This window comes from Artibeus jamaicensis, unplaced genomic scaffold, assembly GCF_021234435.1.
Source record: "Artibeus jamaicensis isolate MK-2021 breed Jamaican fruit bat unplaced genomic scaffold, CSHL_Jam_final scaffold_286, whole genome shotgun sequence".
NCBI classification, from domain to species: domain Eukaryota; kingdom Metazoa; phylum Chordata; class Mammalia; order Chiroptera; family Phyllostomidae; genus Artibeus; species Artibeus jamaicensis.
Window position 1 is genome coordinate 4,286,602 of NW_026522034.1, and position 8,784 is coordinate 4,295,385.

Below are 8,784 nucleotides of genomic sequence, written 5' to 3' on the forward strand. Positions count from 1 at the left end.
TAGAATTCCAAGTAATGTTTATAAGGATGCTCAAGGAACTTAAAGAGACCTACACTAGCATGGAAATGGTCATAGACGCTACGAATAACAAGAAGTTGGAAATGAATAATGCAATATCCAAAATGAAGGATACATTGAAAGAACCAAAAGCAGGCTACACGAAACAGTGGTATGGAAGACAAGGTGGGAAAAAAACAGCCAGCCAGAGCAACAAAATGAAAAAAAAAAAAAAGACTTAAAAAGAATGGGGATAGTCTAAGAAAGTTTTGGGACAACATGAAGCATAACAATATTCACATCATAGAGATACCAGAAGGAGAGGCAGGGAAACAAGGGACAGATAGCCTGTTTGAGGACATAATGATAGAAACCTTCCCTAATTTGGTGGAGGAGAGAGTTGGGCTGCTTCATGAAGCACAGAGAATTCCGATTAAGATGAACCCCAAGAGGCCCACACCAAGACATATCACAGTAAAATGGCAAAGTTTAAAGACAAGGAGAAAAAAAAATAAAGACAAGGAGATAATCTTAAAGGAAGCAAGAGGGAAACAGCTAGTAACACAAAGGAGCTCTGATAAGGCTTTCAACTGATTTTTCCAAAGAAATACTACAAGACAAATGGGACTGGAATGAAATATTCCATGTAGTGAAAAGCAAGGACCTGCAACCAAGACTACTCTATCTTGCAAGACTCTCATTTAAAATAAAAAAACTTCCCAGACCAAAAAAAAAAAAAGAAAGAAAGAAAAAAGAAGCTAAAGTAGTATATATCTACCAATCCAGCTTTGCAAGAGACTAAAAGAACTGCTTTAAAAAGAAGAAATAGAGAAAGGAACACAAGTACAAATGGAAACAATGTGAATGAGTAAGTGCTTACCAATAATAACCTTAAATGTAAATGGATTAAATGCTTCAATTAAAAACACACAGGGTAGCTTAAAGAATAAAAAAACGCAATGCATGTATACGCTGTCTATAAGAGACTCACCTCAGAACAAAAGACCTACACATGCTGAAAGTGAAGGGATGGAAAGAAATATTGCAGGCAAATGTAGGTGAAAGGAAAGCTGGCATAGCAATACTAATATCAAACAAAAAACAAAGGCCCTAATCATAGACAAAAAGGGCACTACAAAATTTTTAAGGACTCAGTCCCATAAGAGGCTATAACCCTTGTAAACATATATGCACCCAATATAGGAGCACCTAAATATATAAAGAAAATCTTGGAGGACTTTAAGGATAAGATCTATAGCAATATAGTCACAGTAGAACATCTTATACACCACTGTCAACAATGGACAAATCTTCTAGACAAAAAATCAGCAAGGACAGAGAGTCATTAAAGAACACACTAGATCAAATAGATCTAATTTATATTTAGAATATTTCATCACAAAGAAGCAGAACATACATTCTTCTCAAATGCACACAGAACATTCTAAAAGATAGACCACGTGGTAGGACAGAAAATAAACCTTAAAAATTCAAGAAAATTGAAATCATATCAAACATCTTCTTGGATAACAATGACTTAAAAGTAGAAATTAACCTCAAGAAAAAAACTCAAAAATATACAAATACATGGAAGCTAAATAACATGTTATTAAACAATGAATGGGTTAACAATGAGACCAAAGAAGAAATCAAAAGGTACCTGAAAACAATGAAAATGAACATACAACAAACCAAAACCAAAGGGACACAGTGAAGACAGTCCTGAGAGGAAAGTTCATATCATTACATGCCTACCTAAAGAAGATAAAAACTCAAATAAACAATTTAACCTTACACCTAAAAGAACTAAGGAAAAAAAACAACAACAAGCAAAGCTGAGAGTGAGTAAAGGAAATAATCAAGATACTAGCAGAAACAAAAGGCATAGAGGCTGAAAAAATAATCCAAAAGATCAATGAATCCAGGAGATGGTTCTTTGAAAAGATAAAGTAAATTGACAAACTTGTAACCAGACTCATCAAGAAAAAAAGAGACAGGACTTATATAAATAAAATCAGAAATGAAACAGGAGAAGTAACAACAAATGCCACAAAAATACAAAGGAATATAAGAAACTACTATGAATAACTATATGCCAAGAAATTGGACAACCTGGATGAGATGGATAAATTTGTAGAAACATACAAGCTTCCAAAGTTGAATCAGGAAGAAGCAGAAAACCTGAATAGACTGATAACAACTAATGAAATTGAAACTCCCAACACACAAAAACCCTGGACCAGATGGCCTCACAGGCAAACTTTACCAATCATTCAAAGAAGAACTAACATCCATCCTTCACAAATTATTCTACAAAATTTAAGAAGAGGGAAGACTCCCAAATTTTTTTTATGACACCAGTATTATCCTAATTCCAAAATCAGGTAAAGATACAAGAAAGAAAGAAAATTACAGGCCAATATCTCTGATGAATACAGATGATAAAATCCTCAACAAAATATTGACAAGCTGGTTCCAGCAATACATTTAAAAGATTATACAACATGATCAAGTGCGATTCATTCCAGGGTTGCAAGGTTGGTACAATGTTAACAAATTAATAAATATGATATATCACATATACAAAATGAAAGATAAAAATCACATAATCATATCAACAGATGCAGAAAAAGCATTTGATAAAGTACAGCACCATTTATTATTTAAAAAACACTCACCAAAGTCAAAATAGAGGGAGCGTACCTCAACATTAAATAAAATCCATATATGAAAAACCTACTGCCAACATCATACTCAATGGATCAAAAATAAAAGCATTTCTCCTTATGTCGAGAATAAGACAAGGGTGTCTACTTTCACCATCCTTATTCAATATAGTACTTGGAAGTCCTAACCACAGTGATCAGATAGAGAGAAGAAATAAAAGGCATCCAAAATGGAATAGAGGAAGAAAAATAGTCATTATTCACAGATGACATGAAATGGTACATAGAAAACCGTATAGGTTACAACAAAAAACTATTTGACTTAATATGTGAATTAGTCAGAGTAGTGGGATACAAAGTCATTATTCAGGAATCAGTGGCATTTTTATACACCAGTAATGAACTATTAGAAAGAGAAACCAAGAAAACAATCCTATTTACTATTGCAACAACAACAAAAATGAAGTCCCTAAGAATAAACTTAAGCAAGGAGGTAAAAGACCTGTACTTAGGAAACTATAGGACACTGAAGAAAGAAATTGAGGAAGATACAAGTAAGTGGAAGCATACACTGTGTTCATGAATTGGTAGAATTAACAGAATTAAAATGTCCATACCAAGCAAACCAATCTATAGATGCAACACAATTCCTATCAAAATACCAAAGGCATATGTAACAGATCTAGAAAAATTTTTTTTTAAATTTATATGGAAAGAAAAAAGATCACGAATATCCTCAGCAGTCTTGTGAAAGAAAAACAAGGTGAATGGGATCACACTACTTGGTATCAAACAGTTCTACAAGGTCACTGTAACCAAAACAGTCTGGTACTGGCATAAGAACAGACACAGACCAATGGAACAGAATAGAGAGCCTAGAAATAAACCAATGTTTTTATGATCAATGAATATTTGACAAGGAAGTCAAGAGCATACAATGTTGTAAACACAGACTCTTCAATAAATGGTGTTTGGAGAAGTAGACTGGTACATGTAAAGAGAATGAAACTAGACCACCATCTGACACTGTACATCAGAATAAATTGAAAATGTAGCTGTAAGTCAGGATACCATAAAAATCCTAGAGGAAAATATAGGAAGTAAAATTTCAGATATCTCATATAGCAATGGTTTTGCAAATATATCTCCTAAGGCAAGGGAAATAAAGGAAAAAATAAATAAATGGGACTACATCAAATTAAAAGTTTCTGTGTGGCTAAAGAAACCAGCATCAAAATGAAAAGAGAACTGACTGTATGGGAGAACATATTTGTCAATGATACACCGGACAATGATTTAATCTCCAAAATATGTAAAGAACTTGTACAACTCAACAGCAGGAAGACAAATTATCCAATTAAAAAAATAGGCAAAGCACCTGAACAGACATTTCTCCAAGGAGATGGCCCTTGGACATATGAAACAATACTCAACATCACTAGCCTTCAGAGAGATGCAAATTAAAACCACAATGAGATATCACCTCACATCTGCCAAACTAGCTATCTTAATAGATAACAAAGAACAAGTGCTGGTGAAGCTGTGGAGAAAGGTAACCCAAGTGCACTGTTGGTGGGAATGCAGACTGGTGCAGCAACTTGGGAAAACAGAATGGAATTTCCTCAGAAAACGAAAAATGGAACTTCCTTCCGATCCAGCGATTCCACTGCTGGGAATATACCTGAAGAGTTCCAAAACACCAATTCAAAAGAACTTATGCACCTACATGTTCATAGCCTCACTGTTTACAGTTGCCAAGATTTGGAAACAGCCTAAGTGTCCATCAGTAGATGAGTGGAAAAAAACATCGTGGTACATTTATTCAATGCAATACTCAGCAGCAAGATAAATAAGGAATACCTACTTTTGCAACAGCATGGAAACTATAATGCTAAGTGAAATAAGCCAGTTGTTGAAAGACAAATACCACATGACCTCACTTATAATAGGAACCTAAATAAACAAACAAACAAACAAAACTAATGAGTAAAGTAGAACCAGAAGCATATAATTATGGAGCAGACTGACAGCTGTAAGAGGAGAGGAGAGAGGCTGGGACCCATTGAAAAATGGTGAAGGGATTAGTCAAAGAACATTATATGAAGGACCCATGGACATCGACAAGAGTAAAGGGACTGATTATGGAATTGTGGGGGGATGCCGCTGAGTGGAGGAGGGCAAAAGGGGAACAAGAGGGACAACTGTAATAATGTAAACAATAAGATACTTTTATTTGAATTTTTATTGTTTTTTACAGTTGTCCCAGTTTTCCCATTTGCTCTCCCCTACCCCGCCCCTCCCACTTTCTCAGTCAATCCCCACCTCGTTGTCCATGTCCATGGGTCATTTATACTTATTCCTTAACTAGACCATTCTCCTTATTTCCTCCCTTATACCCCTTTTGCTCACCCTTTTGTCCCTGTCAGTTTGTTCCTTGTTTCCATGTCTCTTGTTCTATTTTGCTCGATTATTTGTTTCGTTGATTAGGTTCCTGTTATAGGTGAGATCATATGGTATTTGTCTTTCACTAGCTGGCTTATTTCACTTACCATAATTCTCTACAGTTCCATTCATGTGGTAACAAAAGTTAGGAGCTCCTTCTTTCCTTCTGCTGCATAGTATTCTATTGTGTAAGTGTACCATAGTTTATTGATTCAGTCATCTACTGATGAGCACTTAGGCTGTTTCCAAACTTGGCTATTGTAAAAAGCACTGCTATGAATATAGGGATGCATAGGTGCTTTCAAACTGGTATTTCAGGATTCTTAAGGTATAATCCGTGCAGTGGAGTCACTGGGTCAAAAAACAGTTCCATTTTTAGTTTTTTGAAACTCTATGCTGTTTTCCACAGTGGCTGCACCAGTCTGCATTCCCACCAACAGTGCACTAGGGTTCCCTTTTCTCCACATCCTCTCTAACACTGTTGATTTATGATGCCCCTTCCAACCAGTGTGAGGGCCCAAGTTTTTAATTGAATTGTCTTCTTGGCATTGAGTCATATGGGTTCTTTATATATTTGGGAGCTCAAACTCTTGTCTGAGGTGTTGCTGGCAAGTATGTTTTCCCATACAGTTAGTTCCCTTTTCATTTTGGTGATGGTTTCTTTAGCCATGCAGAAGCTTTTTAATTTGATATAGTCCCATCTGTTTATTTCCTTTTTTTTATGCCTGTTGTCATAGTGGATATATTTGTGAAAATATTGCTGCATGGGATATTTGAAATTATACTGCTTATATTTTCCTCTAAGACTTTTATGGTGTTGTAGCTTATGTTTAAGTCTCTTATCCATTTTGAGTTTATTATGGTGTATGGTGTTAAGTCGGTGGTCTAGTTTCTTTTTTCACATGTACCTATCCAGATCTCCCAGCACCATTTATTGAAGAGGCTATTGTTACTCCACTGTATGTTCCTGTCCCCTTTGTCAAGTATTAATTGACCATGGAGACATGGGTTTATTTCTGGGCTCTCTATTCTGCTCCATTGGTCTATATGTCTATTCTTGTGTCTATTCTATATGTCTATGTGTCTATTCAAACTGTTTCAATTACAGTGGCCTTGTAGTACTGTTTGATATCAGGTATTGTGATTCCATTCACTTTGTGCCTCTTTCGCAAGATTGCTGAGGCTTCAGGGTCATTTTTGATTCCATACAAATTTTTTAAATACTCATTCTAAATCTGTGAAATGTGTCATTGTTTTTTTAATAGGGATTGCATTGAATTTATAGATTGCTTTGGGTAGTATAGACATTTTAATGATAAGTCTTCCAATCCGTGAACACAGAATATGCTTCCATTTGTATCTACCTTAATGTCTTTCAGTGTTCTGTAGTTTTCCAGGTACAGGTCTTTTACCTCCTTGTTAAGTTTATTCCTAGGTACTTTATTTTTCTTGTTGCTATAGTAAATGGGATTTTTTCTGTTTCTGTTATTTCATAGTTGGTGTACAAAAATGCTTTGATTTCTGAATATTGACTCTGTATCCTGCTATTTTGCCGAATTCACATATTAGGTTGAGTAGTTTTGGGTGGAGCCTATCATTTTCTATGTACAGTATCATATAATTTGCAAATAATGATAGTTTTACTTCCTTTTTTCCAATTTGGATGCCTTATTTTTTTTTGTCTTGTCTAATTGCTGTGGCTATTAAACTTTCAATATTATGCTGAATACAAGTGGTGAAAGCACACCTACTTGTCTTGTTCCTGAAGTTAGTGAAAAGATTTTAGTTTTTACCCATTGAGTATGATGTTGGCTGTAGGTTTCTCATATATGGCCTTTATTATATTTAGGTATGCTCCCTGTATTTCCACTTTGCTGAGTGTTTTTATCATAAATGGTGCTATACTTTATCAAATGCTTTTTCAGCATCAATATGATTATGTGATTTTTGTGTTTCATTTTGTTTATGTGATGGGTTATGTTTATTGATTTGCAAGCATTATACCATCCTTGCATTCCTGGGATCAATCACACTCAATTGTGGTGTATGATCTTTTTAATGTATTGCTAGATTTGGTTTGCCAATATTTTGTTGAGGATTTTAGCATCATGTTCATGAGTGATATTGACCTGTAGTTTTCTTTGTTTGTTGTGTCTTTACCTAGTTCTGGAATTAGAATAATACTGGCCTCATAAAAAGACTTTGGGGGTCTTCCCTTTTTAAAATTTTTTTGAAATAGTTTGAGAAGTATTAGGAGTTAGCTTTTCCCTAGATGCTTGATAAAATTCTTCTGTGAAGCTGTCCAGTTCAGGGCTTTTGTGTGCTGGGAGTTTTTTTGTTTCTTCTTCAATTTACCTGATGGTAATGGGAAAATACAATAAAAACTTAAAGAAGAAAAAAAAAGGTACTCAAAGTCATTAGTCATCAGGGAAATGTCAATTAAAATGAAAATAAGGTGGTACTACAGATCCGATGGAATGCCTGTGATAAAAAAGGTTTTATAATACCAAGTAATGCAGATGTGGAGGAACTGGAATTCTCATATACTGCTAGTGGGATTGCAAAATGAAATAATTCCTTTAGAAAACTGGTCATTTTTTTTCTTTTAAAAATCTTTATTGTATTTCCCCCCCCATACCATTTTGTCCCCTTATATTCCACTCCCTCCAGCAATTACCACACTGTTGTCCATGTCCATGAGTCCTTTTCTAATTTTTCCCCTTTCCCTCAATCCCTCCACTCCTTAACAACCCCCCAACGAGCTGTCATCCTGGACTCTATCTATGAGTCTGTCCCCATTGTTCTTGTTAATTCAATTTCTTTATTAGATTCCATATATGAGTGAAATCGTATGTATTTGTCTTCTGTGACTGGCTTATTTCACTTAGTATAATGTTTTCCAGGTCTATCCATACTGTCACAAAAAGTAAATTTTCTTCTTTTTTTGTGATTGAGTAGTATGTCATTCTGTAAATGTCCCATAGTTGTATCCTCTTGTCTATCAATAGACACTTGGGCTTCTTCCATATTTTGCTGATCATAAATAACGCTGCAAGGAACATATGGATGCTTGTGTTCTTTTGAATTAGTGTTTCAGGCTTCTTCAGATAAATTTTCAGAAATGGAATCACTGGGTCATAAAGCGATTCCATTTTTGATTTTTTGAAGTATCTCCCTGCTGCTTTCCACAGAGGCCACACCAGTCTGCATTTCCACCACCAGTGCAAAAGGGTTCTCTTTTCTCCACATCCTCATCAGCACTTGTTTGTTAATTTATTGATGATAGTCATTATGACCAGTGGGAGGTGATATTTTATTGTGGTTTTAATTTACATTTCTTTGATGATTAGTGACATCGAGCATCTTTTCCTATGTCTATTGACTATCTGTATGACCTCTTTTGGAAGTCCCTATTAAGGTCCTTTGCCCATTTTTAAATTTCATTGTTTTTTGGTGTTGAGTTTTGTAAGAACTTTCTAATTTTGGCTATTAGCCCCTTATTAGATGTATCAGCAAACATATTCTCCCCTTCCTTGGGTTGTCTTTTTATTTTGTTGATGATTTCCTTTGCTATGCAAAACCTTTTTAGTTGGATAAAGTCCCATTTGTTTATTTTTTCTTTTGTTTCCCTTGCCTGGGAGATATATCCAATAAAAACTGCTATGAGCAATGTCCCAGA